A 17,500-nucleotide genomic window follows, 5' to 3' on the forward strand; every position below is an offset into this window, starting at 1 on the left:
TGTATTTTTTAGGAACACGAATACAAAACCTCACAGTAATGTCTGATTGAAAGATAAAAATGTTATGACGGACCACCTTAAAAGCTAAATGGAAATTACATTTTTTTTTTTTACTGAATGAGACACCCAGAATGCGGGATTTACAATATTTACTATGAACGATAAAATAATGAATATTGACAACAAACTGTATGAACGTCAATCGACATGTTATTAAACAGTGTTGTTCAGTAAAGTAACATGCACCAACCATTTTCTTCCTACCTTCTGCGGCCGTCCTTCCTTCAAATGTAGCCGCGCTTAATACGGGGGGCCTTCCTTTCAACGCCATTAAAAAACACGGCGTGTACTCCGAAATAAGACATTTCAGAATTTCTACTGTCAGATGAGCTTACCAATGACATAATTACTAACAGAATGTTTTGAGGAATAATCTCACCATAATTACACAGAAAACATCAACGTTACGGAACCATACTTTCCAATAGCCTTTAACAATACGTGCACCAATGCTCTATACTCGACTTCAAAAAAACAAAAATGTATTAAACGATTCCGCATTTCAAATATGCTTCATTACATACCTGAGCGGTCTGTTTTCCATTCGATATTTCCTAACCTACAGGACACACCTTCTCATTCAATGCGTTTTCTTTATTTTCATGACTATGGGCATTTATTTTGCCACGGGGGGGCCAAATTTCAAGAAAAAAAAGTGTATTTTTTAGGAACACGAATACAAAGCCTCACAATAATGTCTGATTGAAAGATAAAAATGTTATGACAGACCACCTTAAAAGCTAAATGGAAATTACATTTTTTTTTTTACTGAATGAGACACCCAGAATGCGGGATTTACAATATTTACTATGAACGATAAAATAATGAATATTGACAACAAACTGTAAGAACGTCAATCGACATGTTATTAAACAGTGTTGTTCAGTAAAGTAACATGCACCAACCATTTTCTTCCTACCTTCTGCGGCCATGCTTCCTTCAAATGTAGCCGCGCTTAATACGGGGGGCCTTCCTTTCAACGCCATGAAAAAACACGGCGTGTACTCCGAAATAAGACATTTCAGAATTTCTACTGTCGGATGAGCTTACCAATGACATAATTACTAACAGAATGTTTTGAGGAATAATCTCACCATAATTACACAGAAAACGTCAACGTTACGGAACCATACTTTCCAATAGCCTTTAACAATACGTGCACCAATGCTCTATACTCGACTTCAAAAAAACAAAAATGTATTAAACGATTCCGCATTTTAAATATGCTTCATTACATACCTAAGCGGTCTGTTTTCCATTCGATATTTCCTAACCTACAGGACACACCTTCTCATTCAATGCGTTTTCTTTATTTTCATGACTATGGGCATTTATTTTGCCACGGGGGGCCAAATTTCAAGAAAGAAATGTGTATTTTTTAGGAGCAGTAATACAAAACCTCACAATAATGTCTGATTGAAAGCTAAAAATATTATGACAGACCACCTTAAAAGCAAAATGGAATTAAACATTTTTTTTTACTGAATGAGACACCCAGAATGTGGGATTTACAATATTTACTATGAACGATAAAACACTGAATATTGACAACATATGAAAAACCTCACATTAATGTAATAAAACTTTTACTGAATGAGACACCCAGAACTCTGGTTGCTTGGAGATGGCCTAAGAACGTATTTAAAAAAATTGATTATTAATATATATATATTTTTTTAATTTTTTAATCGGCTTTTGAAAACGATAAATCGATTTAGAATCGGGATGAAGACGAATCACAATTTAGGTGTCAATTTTTTGCGCACCCTTACATAATATGACCAGTGTACAGTACACCTATGTAATTATCTAAACAATCCCAAACAATTAAGCTTACCTATTAACGTTAGCGTGCTAATAGGTAGCATTTTTTCCCAGTAACAAAATGTTTGCCACTGTGTTGTAACCTATTAATAATATTAAAAAAAAAAACTTTAGATTTTAATTGTATTTTTTTAATCGACCTTTGAAAACTAAGAACCAGGATGAAGATGAATCGCGATTCTGGTATGAATTGTTTTTTTTGCGGACCCTTACAAAATGACTCTGGTGTACAGTATACCTATAAAATTAGCTAAAAAAAAAACTATTAAGCTAACATAAGCATGCTAACATGTAGCATTTTATCATGATTCAGATGTGAATTTTGTTTTTTGTTCACCCTTACAAAATATGACCCTGGTGTACAGTATACCTATAAAATTAGCTGAAAAAAAACTCCTAAGAAACTAACTTAACATTAGCATGCTAAAACATAGCATTTTATCACAATTCAGGTGTGAATTTAGTTTTTTGTTCACCCTTTCAAAATACAACCGGTGGACAGTACACCTATAAAATTAGCTAAAAAAACAAACTATTAAGCTAGCCTAATATAAGCATGCTAACAGGTAGCATTTTATCACGATTCAGGTGTGAATTTAGTTTTTTGTTCATCCCTACAAAATATGACTCTGGTGTACAGTATACCTATAAAATTATCTTAAAAAAACTTATTTAGCTAACGTAACGTTAGCACGCTAACAGGTTGCATTTTATCACGAATCAGGTGTAAATGTATTAATTTGCGGACCGTTACAAAATATGACTCCGGTGTACAGTACACCTATAAAATTAGCTAAAAAAAAATATTAAGCTAACCTAACGTTAGCATGCTAATAGGTAGCATTTTATCACAATTCAGGTGTGAAATTTAGTTTTTTGTTCACCCTTACAAAATATGACCCTAGAGTACAGTATACCTATAATATTAGCTAAAAAAAACAAACAAAAAACTATTAAGCTAAACTAACGTTAGCATGCTAACACATAGCATTTTATCACGATTCAGGTGTGAATTTAGTTTTTTGTTCACCTATAAAATTAGTAAAAATAAATATATAAAGCTAACCTAACGTTAGCATGGTAACAGGTAGCATTTTTTTTTTAAAAACTGCACAATTTGCAAAAGCTATCATGCTAATATAGAATGCTAGAAACTATGATCGGGTCGCACTTTGTAGACCCCTGTTATGTCATTAGCACATTTAGATGGGCATCATTTGTAGTAAATGTATGGTTGGGGGTCCTTGAGTGTCAATCACGTCGTCCATATTTATTCTGGAATTTTTTTCCGTCATGTAAAATCATTCCCACGCCCTCTTTATCCTTTTTTCGCGCCACGTTTCTATCACACTTCGCAAGACGTCGCCATGACAACTGCCTTAACCATGAATGGTATATGCTGTAGTCCAAGTATGCTCAAAAGACAAAATAAATTAAAGCTGCAAGCAGCGACGGACGGGACCGACTTTTTCTGGTGTTTCCTGCCTTTACACATTCAACATATCTTTACCTGCACATTACCTACCTTCCCTGCGCATTCTGGGGTCACACTGGTGCTTCTTTCTTTCACCCATAAACGCTGGTGCTTCCTGCCATCACCCGGACAACATATCTTTACCTGCACATTACCTACCTTCTCTGTATCCTGGAGTCAAACTGGTGCCTCCTTCTTTCACCCAGTCAACAAAACTTTACCTGCACAATACCTACCTTCTCTGCATTGTGTGGTCACGCTGGTGCTTCCTGCTTTTAAGCGGCCATCTTGAGACAGCAGCAACGGCGCAGCAGTTCTTTGAAGGCTCGTAAAATCATAACTTTTAATCAGAAGGGTTCAATCTTTTTCCTGTGCGAGTTTGAAGCCGACACAACAAACACGCTCAGAGGAGATAATGTTTGAAAAAAGGGGTAATTGCCAACTTCCTGTTGATTTTTGCTAAAGGATGTCAATTAATGAAATGTAGGTCTAAGTGAGACCTACATAGAGGTTTTTGTTTCATGTCTCTACGACATTTCTACTGGAAGTTACAAGCAGTTGTGTCTGTTTTCCCTTCCCAAGAGCAGTTTTCTCTGTGTTTTATTCCTAGTGGGTGCTAGAGCGCAATTTTGAGTTTTGGGGTTTAGTTTTTTTATTAGATTGCAATTTTCACCAGTCCTGATGTGTGTGTCCAGTTTGGTGAGTTTTGAAGCATTTTACGGGGGTCAAATTACAACTCAAAGAGGCAAAAATGACATTTTTTAGGAAACTTTTGTTTTGAAGGGGTTTTTGCCAACTTCCTGTTGATTTTTGCTGAAGGATGTAAGTGTATGAAATGTAGGTCTAAGTGAGACCTACATAGAGGTTTTTGTTTCATGTCTCTACGACATTCCTACTGGAAGTTACAAGCAGTTTTGTCTGTTTTCCCGTCCCAAGAGCAGTTTTCTCTGTGTTTTATTCCTAGTGGGTGCTAGAGCGCAATTTTGAGTTTTGGGGTTTACTTTTTTTTATTAGATTGCAATTTTCACCAGTCCTGATGTGTGTGTCCAGTTTGGTGAGTTTTGAAGCATTTTACGGGTGTCAAATTACAACTCAAAGAGGCAAAAATGAAATTTTTTAGGAAACTTTTGTTTTGAAGGGGTTTTTGCCAACTTCCTGTTGATTTTTGCTGAAGGATGTAAGTGTATGAAATGTAGGTCTAAGTCAGACCTACATAGAGGTTTTTGTTTCATGTCTCTACGACATTCCTACTGGAAGTTACAAGCAGTTTTGTCTGTTTTCCCGTCCCAAGAGCAGTTTTCTCTGTGTTTTATTCCTAGTGGGTGCTAGAGCGCAATTTTGAGTTTTGGGGTTTAGTTTTTTTATTAGATTGCAATTTTCACCAGTCCTGATGTGTGTGTCCAGTTTGGTGAGTTTTGAAGCATTTTACGGGGGTCAAATTACAACTCAAAGAGGCAAAAATGACATTTTTTAGGAAACTTTTGTTTTGAAGGGGTTTTTGCCAACTTCCTGTTGATTTTTGCTGAAGGATGTAAGTGTATGAAATGTAGGTCTAAGTGAGACCTACATAGAGGTTTTTGTTTCATGTCTCTACGGCATTCCTACTGGAAGTTACAAGCAGTTGTGTCTGTTTTCCCGTCCCAAGAGCAGTTTTCTCTGTGTTTTTTTCCTAGTGGGTGCTAGAGCGCAATTTTGAGTTTTGGGGTTTAGTTTTTTTATTAGATTGCAATTTTCACCAGTCCTGATGTGTGTGTCCAGTTTGGTGAGTTTTGAAGCATTTTACGGGGGTCAAATTACAACTCAAAAGAGGCAAAAAGGACATTTTTTAGGAAACTTTTGTTTTGAAGGGTTTTTTGCCAACTTCCTGTTGATTTTTGCTGAAGGATGTAAGTGTATGAAATGTAGGTCTAAGTCAGACCTACATAGAGGTTTTTGTTTCGTGTCTCTACGACATTCCTAACGGAAGTTATAAGCAGTTTTGTCTGTTTTTTCCTAGGGGGCGCTAGAGCGCAAATTTGAGTTCTGGGGTTTGGGTTTTTTATTAGATCGCAATTTTCACCAGTCCTGATGTGTGTGTACAGTTTGGTGAGTTTTGAAGCATTTTACGGGGGTCAAATTACAACTCAAAGAGGCAAAAATGACATTTTTTAGGAAACTTTTGTTTTGAAGGGGTTTTTGCCAACTTCCTGTTGATTTTTGCTGAAGGATGTAAGTGTATGAAATGTTGGTCTAAGTGAGACCTACATAGAGGTTTTTGTTTCATGTCTCTACGACATTCCTACTGGAAGTTACAAGCAGTTTTGTCTGTTTTCCCGTCCCAAGAGCAGTTTTCTCTGTGTTTTATTCCTAGTGGGTGCTAGAGCGCAATTTTGAGTTTTGGGGTTTACTTTTTTTATTAGATTGCAATTTTCACCAGTCCTGATGTGTGTGTCCAGTTTGGTGAGTTTTGAAGCATTTTACGGGGGTCAAATTACAACTCAAAGAGGCAAAAATGACATTTTTAAGGAAACTTTTGTTTTGAAGGGGTTTTTGCCAACTTCCTGTTGACTTTTGCTGAAGGATGTAAGTGTATGAAATGTAGGTCTAAGTGAGACCTACATAGAGGTTTTTGTTTCATGTCTCTACGACATTCCTACTGGAAGTTACAAGCAGTTTTGTCTGTTTTCCCGTCCCAAGAGCAGTTTTCTCTGTTTTATTCCTAGTGGGTCCTAGAGCGCAATTTTGAGTTTTGGGGTTTAGTTTTTTTATTAGATTGCAATTTTCACCAGTCCTGATGTGTGTGTCCAGTTTGGTGAGTTTTGAAGCATTTTACGGGGGTCAAATTACAACTCAAAGAGGCAAAAATGACATTTTTTAGGAAACTTTTGTTTTGAAGGGGTTTTTGCCAACTTCCTGTTGATTTTTGCTGAAGGATGTAAGTGTATGAAATGTAGGTCTAAGTCAGACCTACATAGAGGTTTTTGTTTCGTGTCTCTATGACATTCCTAACGGAAGTTATAAGCAATTTTGTCTGTTTTTTCCTAGGGGGCGCTAGAGCGCAAATTTGAGTTCTGGGGTTTGGGTTTTTTACTAGATCGCAATTTTCACCAGTCCTGATGTATGTGTCCAGTTTGGTGAGTTTTGAAGCATTTTACGGGGGTCAAATTACAACTCAAAGAGGCAAAAATGACATTTTTTAGGAAACTTTTGTTTTGAAGGGGTTTTTGCCAACTTCCTGTTAATTTTTGCTGAAGGATGTAAGAGTATGGAATGTAGGTCTAAGTCAGACCTACATAGAGGTTTTTGTTTCATGTCTCTACGACATTCCTACTGGAAGTTACAAGCAGTTTTGTCTGTTTTCCCGTCCCAAGAGCAGTTTTCTCTGTGTTTTATTCCTAGTGGGTGCTAGAGCGCAATTTTGAGTTTTGGGGTTTAGTTTTTTCATTAGATTGCAATTTTCACCAGTCCTGATGTGTGTGTCCAGTTTGGTGAGTTTTGAAGCATTTTACGGGGGTCAAATTAAAACTCAAAGAGGCAAAAATGACATTTTTTAGGAAACTTTTGTTTTGAAGGGGTTTTTGCCAACTTCCTGTTGATTTTTGCTGAAGGATGTAAGTGTATGAAATGTAGGTCTAAGTGAGACCTACATAGAGGTTTTTGTTTCATGTCTCTACGGCATTCCTACTGGAAGTTACAAGCAGTTGTGTCTGTTTTCCCGTCCCAAGAGCAGTTTTCTCTGTGTTTTATTCCTAGTGGGTGCTAGAGCGCAATTTTGAGTTTTGGGGTTTAGTTTTTTTATTAGATTGCAATTTTCACCAGTCCTGATGTGTGTGTCCAGTTTGGTGAGTTTTGAAGCATTTTACGGGGGTCAAATTACAACTCAAAGAGGCAAAAATGACATTTTTTAGGAAACTTATGTTTTGAAGGGTTTTTTGCCAACTTCCTGTTGATTTTTGCTGAAGGATGTAAGTGTATGAAATGTAGGTCTAAGTCAGACCTACATAGAGGTTTTTGTTTCGTGTCTCTATGACATTCCTAACGGAAGTTATAAGCAATTTTGTCTGTTTTTTCCTAGGGGGCGCTAGAGCGCAAATTTGAGTCCTGGGGTTTGGGTTTTTTACTAGATCGCAATTTTCACCAGTCCTGATGTGTGTGTCCAGTTTGGTGAGTTTTGAAGCATTTTACGGGGGTCAAATTACAACTCAAAGAGGCAAAAATGACATTTTTTAGGAAACTTTTGTTTTGAAGGGGTTTTTGCCAACTTCCTATTGATTTTTGCTGAAGGATGTAAGTGTATGAAATGTAGGTCTGAGTGAGACCTACATAGAGGTTTTTGTTTCGTGTCTCTATGACATTCCTAACGGAAGTTATAAGCAGTTTTGTCTGTTTTTTCCTAGGGGGCGCTAGAGCGCAAATTTGAGTTCTGGGGTTTGGGTTTTTTACTAGATCGCAATTTTCGCCAGTCCTGATGTGTGTGTAAAATTTGGTGAGTTTTGAAGCATGTTAAGGGGGTCAAATTACAGCTCAAAGAGGCGGCGGTATAATAATAATAATAAAACCTTAGAAATACAATAGGGTCCTCTGTCCCAAAGGGACATTCGGTCCCTAATGACAGCATCGACTATGTCTTCGTGTTAGTTTCTAGGCCGCCGATGATTGAGAAGTGGGAGTGGGAGCTTTCCACAGTCACACTCCTGGTAGAAAAATGTTCCAAAAAAAGAATGCAGAAATAGGCCACAAGTGGAAAGATCCTGTTATTAATATTTAGTGCAATCACTGCAGATGTGTGATTACAAGCTTATGTTTGATGCTCAGCTCCAGTCTCGCGACATTCCACACTCTTTTTTCCCTACATTATCTGCAGTGTGTCGTTTCCACTCGTCACCGAGTGAGTGGGGAGATCATTTGCAATTGTAATGTCAACACGTGTGAAGGTTTCTCTTTCAAATTTTAAGCAATGTTTTTTTTTTTTTATTGTAGATAAAAAAAAGGAAGAGATTCTTGGGTGGATGTTGCGTGATATGATTATTTTGCAATGCAGTCTGCTGAAAATGATGGAAAGCAACACTCGGTGTAGAAATTGACGCTGTGGTCAAAGTTGCAGTTGCTGCAAAACTTAATTTGAAAAATATTCAACGCTCTACTGCACAGGTGTCAAACTCATTCTATTCTAAAAATGGGTTAAAAAAAAAAAACGTTTAAATTTTTTGTATGTATGTATATATATGTGTGTGTATGTATATATGTGTATATATATGTGTATATACATATATGTATGTGTGTCTATGTATATATATGTATATGTATATATATGTGTATATATATGTGTATATATATATATATGTATGTATATATATATATGTGTATATTTGTATGTATATATATGTATGTACGTATAAATATATATGTATGTATGTATATATGTATTTATATATATACGTATATGTATATATATGAATATATATGTATATGTGTGTATATATGTGTATCTTTGTATGTATATATATGTGTGTACGTATATATATGTATGTATGTACATATATGTATGTATGTGTATATGTATGTATGTATATATGTATGTTTAAATATGTATATATGAGTTAATATGTATATATGTTTAAATATGTGTATATATGTGTGTGTATATGTATATATATATATATGTATATAAATGTGTTTGTGTGTGTGTGTGTGTGTTTTTGCAAATATTAGTTCATTTGGAATTTGACGCCTGCAACATGTTTTTAAAAAAAAGCTGGCACACGTGGCAAAAAAACTGAGAAAGTTGAGGAATGCTCATCAAACACTCATTTGAAACATCCCACAGGTGGACGGGCTGATTGAGAACAGGTGGGTGCCATGATTGGGTATAAAAGCAGCTTCCACGAAATGCTAGGTCATTCAAAAACAAGGACGGCGCGAGGGTCACCACTTTGTGAACAAATGCGTGAGCAAATTGTCGAACTGTCTCAAGGAGCTATTGCAAGGAATTTAGGGATTTCACCGTCTACGGTCTGTAATATCATCAAAAGGTTCAGAGAATCTGGAGAAATCACTGCACGTAAGCCATGATATTGTGGACCTTCGATCCCTCAGGCGGTACTGCATCAAAAAGCAACATCGGTGTGTAAAGGATATCACCACATGGTGTCAGGAACACTTCAGTAAACCACTGTCACTAACTACAGTTGGCCGCTACATCTGTAAGTGTAAGTTAAAACTCTACTATGCAAAGCCACAGCCATTTATCAACAACACCCAGAAATGCCGCCGGCTTCGCTGGGCCCGAGCTCATCTAAGATGGACTGATGCGAAGTGGAAAACTGTTCTGTGGTCTGACGAGTCCACATTTCAAATTGATTTTGGAAACTGTGGACGAGAGGAAAAGAACCATCTGGATAGTGCTAGGCACAAAGTGTGATGGTATGCGGGTGCAATAGTGCCCAAGGCATGGGTAACTTACACAGCTGTGAAGGCACCATTAATACTGAAAGGTACATACAGTTTTTTTGGAGCAACACATGTCGCCGACCAAGCAACGTTATCATGGACGCCCCTGCTTATTTCAGCCAGACCATGCCAAGCCACGTGTAATGTTATTTGCTGAAGTTTTTTATTCTTTTCAGATGTTTTAAGACCAGTTAGACACAGAAATACCTCATACTAGGAACTATTTGGCATGTTACAGTACTGTCTGTGATGGCCTTCACGCTAGATCTTGGACCCGGTCCAGTCAGTTTTGTCCCCGTCAAACAGCAGACAAAAAAAAAAAAAAAGGTCGGAAATTAAAGCCCAGGCGGCGGCGGTCGTTCGAGGACGAAATACTTTCCTATCGAATAAAGTATCAGAAACCGGTCGCTGTTTTGCTCCAAGAGTGCTGCTCACGTGCTCTTAAGCAACATACTTAGGAAGGATTCATGGAAATTTATAGCCGCTAACAAGTAGTTCTTCTTGCTCGGTACCTCACGGAAAAATGACTTTTACGATCATGAGGAAGAAGAACGGAATTTTAGCCAGAAAGTGAAGTGATGTGAGATGGTAAGTGGTGAAAACACTGAAACATGTTTTTTTTTCCAATATAAAATGCTGAAGTGCTCACAATTTTTCCTCTCTTCAAGTGCTGTTCTCAGGATGCGGAAGGACTGGAAGCAAGGTGCAGGTAAGAGTCTTTAAAACCCGTAAACGAGGCGAAAATACAAAAATAGCGCGCTATTGGTGTTGTGGTCAGATGAAACAAAAATGGAGCTGTTTGGCCACAATACCCGGCAATATGTTTGGAGGAGAAAAGGTGAGGCCTTTAATCCCAGGAACACCACACCTACCGTCAAGCATGGTGGTGGTAGCATTATGCTCTGGGCCTGTTTTGCTGCCAAAGTGCTTTACAGAGAGTAAATGGGACAATGAAAAAGGAGGATTACCTCCGAATTCTTCAGGACAACCTAAAATCATCAGCCCGGAGGTTGGGTCTTGGACGCAGTTGGGTGTTCAAACAGGACGATGACCCCAAACACACGTCAAAAATGGTGAAGGAATGTCTAAATCAGGCTAGAATTAAGGTTTTAGAAATGACTTTCCCAAAGTCCTGACTTAAATGCTGAAGAAACATGTCCATGTCAAAAAACCAACACATTCATAAAAGAACCAAACTTTATTAATGTTTTTTGTGACCAACAAGTATGTGCTCCAATCACTCTATCACAAAAAAATAAGAGTTGTAGAAATGATTGGAAACTCGAGACAGCCATGACATTATGTTCTTTACAAGTGTATGTATACTTTTGATCGTGAGTGTATAAAGGGGAGCGATTAGTGGCAGCAGCAGGTGGAGACACCGGTCAACAAACAGAAATTGGTGCGCTTCTAGCAACAAGAGCATAACAAAGGACTGTAGTTTTGGTAACATAAATACACACTTAACTAAGAAGAATAACAACAAAACCAACACAGGACATGACCGGGAGATATTGACATATTTTTGGCTATTGTAACATTGAACACAGATTGAACACTAACACTATGTTTATAAAAATGTAGGAAAATAAAACATTGTGCTTTATTTAAGAGATTCTTGGGCGTACCACTAGATGGAGCCCACGTAGCCGTCTATAGTGAGAGTGTGGCCAATTGGTTTCAGAGTTGGTCCCAAACTTGGCGCCAGGTTGTCCATTCTCTCTCAGTACCACAAGTTAGTCCATACCCTACAGCAGTGGTCAACTGGTACCGGTCCGGGGACTACCGGTATGTGGTAGTTTAATTTATTTATAAACTACCGCATTTTCTCCAACTTTTTTGATTTTAAGACATTTTTCGGGATTTTTTCTCAAAAACTCTGGATTTTTCTGTCAAAATGTCGCAATTTTTTCTGTCAAAATGTCTGGATTTTTTTTACGTGTGAAAAAGTATGTTTTTTTCTGTCAAAAAGTCTGGATTTTTTTGGACAAAAGGCCTGGATTTTTTACGGTCAAAAAGTCGGGATTTTTTCTGTCTAAAAGTCGGGATTTTTTCTTTCAAAAAGTCAGGATTCTTTATGTCAAAAAGTCGGGATTTTTTTTCTGTGTCAAAAAAATCGGGACTTTTTTCGGTCAAAAAGTCTGGATTTTTTGTACAAAAGGTGTGTATTTTTTCGGTCTAAAAGTCGAGATTTTTTCTGTCGAGTCGGGATTTTTTCCGTCAAATCGGGATTTTTTCTCCGCCGAAAAATCGGGATTTTTTCCGACAAAAAATCGGGATTTTTTCCGTCAAAAAGTCAGGATTTTTTCTGTCAAAAAGTCGGGATTTTTTCCGTCAAAAAGTCAGGATTTTTTGTAATTGTCCAAAAATCTGGATTTTTTCCAAGTGTCAAAAAATCTGGATTTTTTTCTAAGTGTCAAAAAGTCTGGATTTTTTTCTGTCAAAAAGTAAGGATTTTTTTCTAAATGACAAAAAGTCTGGATTTTTTCTGTCAAAAAAATCTGAATTTTTTTCATTCAAAAAGTCTGGATTTTTGCTGTCAAAAAGTCTTGATTTTTGCTGTCAAAATGTAGGGTTTTTTTCTGTCAAAAAATCTGGATTTTTTTCTGTCAAAAAATCGGGATTTTCTCTAAGTGTCAAAAAATCTTGATTTTTTCTATCAAAAACTGGATTTTTTCTGTCAAAAAGTCGGGATTTTTTTCCAAGTGTCAAAAAATTGGGACTTTTTCCGGTCTGAAAATCAGGATTTTTTGTAAGTGTCAAAAAGTCGATATTTTTTCTGACAAAAAGTCGATATTTTTTCCGTCACAAAGTCTGGATTTTTTCCGTCAAAAAGTCTGGATTTTTTCCATCAAAAAGTCTGGATTTTTTCCGACAAAAAGTCGGGATTTTTTCCATCAAAAAGTCGGGATTTTTTCCGTCAAAAAGTCGGGATTTTTTCTGTCAAAAAGTCGGGATTTTTTCCGTCAAAAAGTCAGGATTTTTTGTAATTGTCCAAAAATCTGGATTTTTTCCAAGTGTCAAAAAATCTGGATTTTTTTCTAAGTGTCAAAAAGTCTGGATTTTTTTCTGTCAAAAAGTAAGGATTTTTTTCTAAATGACAAAAAGTCTGGATTTTTTCTGTCAAAAAAATCTGAATTTTTTTCATTCAAAAAGTCTGGATTTTTGCTGTCAAAAAGTCTTGATTTTTGCTGTCAAAATGTAGGGTTTTTTTCTGTCAAAAAATCTGGATTTTTTTCTGTCAAAAAATCGGGATTTTCTCTAAGTGTCAAAAAATCTTGATTTTTTCTATCAAAAACTGGATTTTTTCTGTCAAAAAGTCGGGATTTTTTTCCAAGTGTCAAAAAATTGGGATTTTTTCCGGTCTGAAAATCAGGATTTTTTGTAAGTGTCAAAAAGTCAATATTTTTTCTGACAAAAAGTCGATATTTTTTCCGTCAAAAAGTCTGGATTTTTTCCGTCAAAAAGTCTGGATTCTTTCGGTCAAAAAGTCGGGATTTTTTGTAAGTGTCAAAAAATTGGGATATTTTCTGTCTAAAAGTCAGGATTTTTTGTAAGTGTCAAAAAGTCTGGATTTATTTCCGTCAAAAAGTCTGGATTTTTTCCAAGTGTCACAAACTCAGTTTTTTTAAGTGTCAAAAAATCTGTTGGTTTTTTTGTGAGTGTTAAAAAATCGGGATTTTTTTTGTTTCAAAAAGTCTGGATTTTTTTCTGTCAAAAAGTCAGGATATTTCGTCAAAAAGTCTGGATTTTTTCAGTCAAAAAATCAGGATTTTTTTCGGTCAAAAAGTGTGGATTTTTTTCGGTCAAAATGTCAGGATTTTTTCTAAGTGTCAAAAAGTCTGTATTTTTTCCGTCAAACTCTGGATTTTTTCCGTCAAAAAGTCTGGATTATTTCTGTCAAAAAGTAAGGATTTTTTTCTAAATGACAAAAAGTCTGGATTTTTTCTGTCAAAAAAATCTGAATTTTTTTCATTCAAAAAGTCTGGATTTTGCTGTCAAAAAGTCGGGATTTTTTTCCAAGTGTCAAAAAATTGGGATTTTTTCCGGTCTGAAAATCAGGATTTTTTGTAAGTGTCAAAAAGTCAATATTTTTTCTGACAAAAAGTCGATATTTTTTCCGTCAAAAAGTCTGGATTTTTTCCGTCAAAAAGTCTGGATTCTTTCGGTCAAAAAGTCGGGATTTTTTGTAAGTGTCAAAAAATTGGGATATTTTCTGTCTAAAAGTCAGGATTTTTTGTAAGTGTCAAAAAGTCTGGATTTATTTCTGTCAAAAAGTCTGGATTTTTTCCAAGTGTCAAAAACTCAGTTTTTTTAAGTGTCAAAAAATCTTTTTTTTTTTTTTTGTGAGTGTTAAAAAATCGGGATTTTTTTTGTTTCAAAAAGTCTGGATTTTCTCTGTCAAAAAGTCAGGATATTTCGTCAAAAAGTCTGGATTTTTTCAGTCAAAAAATCAGGATTTTTTTCGGTCAAAAAGTGTGGATTTTTTTCGGTCAAAATGTCAGGATTTTTTCTAAGTGTCAAAAAGTCTGTATTTTTTCCGTCAAACTCTGGATTTTTTCCGTCAAAAAGTCTGGATTATTTCTGTCAAAAAGTAAGGATTTTTTTCTAAATGACAAAAAGTCTGGATTTTTTCTGTCAAAAAAATCTGAATTTTTTTCATTCAAAAAGTCTGGATTTTTGCTGTCAAAAAGTCGGGATTTTTTTCCAAGTGTCAAAAAATTGGGATTTTTTCCGGTCTGAAAATCAGGATTTTTTGTAAGTGTCAAAAAGTCGACATTTTTTCTGACAAAAAGTCGATATTTTTCCCGTCAAAAAGTCTGGATTTTTTCCGTCAAAAAGTCTGGATTTTTTCCGTCAAAAAGTTGGGATTTTTTGTAAATGTCAAAAAATTGGGATATTTTCTGTCTAAAAGTCAGGATTTTTTGTAAGTGTCAAAAAGTCAGGATTTTTTCCAAGTGTCAAAAACTCAGTTTTTTTAAGTGTCAAAAAATCTGTTGGTTTTTTTGTGAGTGTTAAAAAATCGGGATTTTTTTTGTTTCAAAAAGTCTGGATTTTTCTCTGTCAAAAAGTCAGGATATTTCGTCAAAAAGTCTGGATTTTTTCAGTCAAAAAATCAGGATTTTTTTCGGTCAAAAAGTGTGGATTTTTTTCTGTCAAAATGTCAGGATTTTTTCTAAGTGTCAAAAAGTCTGTATTTTTTCCGTCAAACTCTGGATTTTTTCCGTCAAAAAGTCTGGATTATTTCTGTCAAAAAGTAAGGATTTTTTTCTAAATGACAAAAAGTCTGGATTTTTTCTGTCAAAAAAATCTGAATTTTTTTCATTCAAAAAGTCTGGATTTTTGCTGTCAAAAAGTCGGGATTTTTTTCCAAGTGTCAAAAAATTGGGATTTTTTCCGGTCTGAAAATCAGGATTTTTTGTAAGTGTCAAAAAGACGACATTTTTTCTGACAAAAAGTCGATATTTTTTCCGTCAAAAAGTCTGGATTTTTTCCATCAAAAAGTCGGGATTTTTTGTAAGTGTCAAAAAATTGGGATATTTTCTGTCTAAAAGTCAGGATTTTTTGTAAGTGTCAAAAAGTCTGGATTTATTTCTGTCAAAAAGTCTGGATTTTTTCCAAGTGTCAAAAACTCAGTTTTTTTAAGTGTCAAAAAATCTGTTTTTTTTTTTTGTGAGTGTTAAAAAATCTGGATTTTTTTTGTTTCAAAAAGTCTGGATTTTTTTCTGTCAAAAAGTCAGGATATTTTGTCAAAAAGTCTGGATTTTTTCAGTCAAAAAATCTGGATTTTTTTCGGTCAAAAAGTGTGGATTTTTTTCTGTCAAAATGTCAGGATTTTTTCTAAGTGTCAAAAAGTCTGTATTTTTTCCGTCAAACTCTGGATTTTTTCGGTCAAAAAATCTGGATTATTTCTGTCCAAAAAGTTGCCCAGGGCTCCAAATATTTTAGCGCTACGGTGAATTGATTTTCCGACGCTCATTTTTTTTGCTGTTTTTATCTGCCCTGCAGGACCCATGTGGTGTGATGAAATCTAAACTTTTCAGTTCTTTTATGTTTTTCACAAATATCTGTGTATTTTTTCCTTGTGTCATTGAAATATAATGTATACTTTTCACAGATGTCCTGATCTAATTTTTTTGGTTAATATATATCCAAGAAGGCCAATTTAAAACTGCAATGCTGTTTCCGCATTAAATAAAAAAAAGTAAACAAAACACAATAAATCGGCAAAAAATACACAGAAACAAATGTTATTTAAACATCATATATCTGGGAAAAGGCTCGGCTACAATAAAAACTGAAATAGTACGGCCGTTTTAGAAACACGGCCATAAATCTGTCAGAATGGCAGCGTTTGAAGTGGAGCTAAATGAGCAATTATCTGTATGGGCTTTTGAATAGATGCTGCTGATGGGCGCTAAAACTATCAGGACATGTTGACTCACTGCTGAATAAAAGTTCAGCGGTGACAAAGTATAATTGTATCCATGAGGTAATGTAAGACATCAAAGTAGAAGAGGAGGACCACGTTGACGGGTTGCCTTAATGGCCCGCATAGACCGTTTATGCCATGTATGAAGCCATTGTGCAAGAGACTAATAATGAGCAATGAAATATTTACAACTTGACATAAAAAAACAAAAGGTAAGACTATGTAGGTGAGCTCTTATCCCCATTCTGTTCAATTTCCACACCACTTGAAAGTGTGACGTGGAAACGCAATGCATTGTGGGTCTAAATAGCTTATTGACATGGCTGAATACAAAACTCTGTGCTTAAGTTTGTTTTTGTTTTGGTGAGATTTTTCCTATTTCTAGCGTGAAAGCAAAGCCGAAGAAAGTCGGGTTGTGGAGCTAATTAAGAGATGACCGGTGACCCGGATAGCAGCTGTGAGACCATCAAACATGACTTTTAACACCATCACCTGGTACATGCTGGTGTGTTACTGACATTTTCAAACTGGTAAGTTTGATTCAAAGCAGGTTTTGTTCTGTCCCACACATAGCAATTAGTAAGCTGTTAGCATTAGCCGAGCTAGCTGCGGGCAACCAAACAATGTACAGTATTTTGAAAAAAGGCGTGTTGTCTGTTTACTATTAGTAGTGGGTAAACACAAAAATTAAAGAGTATTTTTTTTGGGCAAAAAGTTGGGAATTTTTTGTGTACAAAAGTCGAGATTTTTCCTGTCAAAACGTCTGGATTTTTTATGTCAAAAAGTCTGAATTTTTTTATGTCCAAAAATCTGGATTTTTCTTGTCAAAAAGTTAAGATCTTTCCTGTCAAAAAGTCGGGATTTTTTCCGTCAAATAGTGTGGAATTTTTTATGTCAAAAAGTCTGAATTTTTTTATGTCCAAAAATCTGGATTTTTCTTGTCAAAAAGTTAAGATCTTTCCTGTCAAAAAGTCGGGATTTTTTCCGTCAAATAGTGTGGAATTTTTTATGTCAAGAAGTCTGGATTTTTTTGTAAGTGTTAAAAAGTCTGGATTTTTTTGTAAGTGTCAAAAAGTCTGGATTTTTTTCTGTCAAGAAGTCTGGATTTTTTTGTAAGTGTTAAAAAGTCTGGATTTTTTTGTAAGTGTCAAAAAGTCTGGATTTTTTTCTGTCAAGAAGTCTGGATTTTTTTCCGTCAAATAGTGTGGAATTTTTTATGTCAAGAAGTCTGGATTTTTTTGTAAGTGTTAAAAAGTCTGGATTTTTTTTGCAAGTGTCAA

General features: G+C 35.5%; 1 protein-coding gene across 1 annotated transcript in view; it reads left to right on the top strand.

The window, feature by feature from the left end:
- Positions 1-954, top strand: part of LOC133545271 (ras-related protein Rab-18-like) — a 28,477-nt gene extending 27,523 nt beyond the window's left edge. Inside the window, exon 7 of the mRNA XM_061890693.1 lies at positions 1-954. This exon is cut by the window's left edge and continues 860 nt beyond it. The gene's annotated coding sequence lies outside the window, so the exon portion shown is untranslated.
- The last annotated feature ends 16,546 nt before the right edge of the window (positions 955-17,500 follow it).

This window comes from Nerophis ophidion, linkage group LG28 (assembly GCF_033978795.1).
Source record: "Nerophis ophidion isolate RoL-2023_Sa linkage group LG28, RoL_Noph_v1.0, whole genome shotgun sequence".
Classification (NCBI taxonomy): domain Eukaryota; kingdom Metazoa; phylum Chordata; class Actinopteri; order Syngnathiformes; family Syngnathidae; genus Nerophis; species Nerophis ophidion.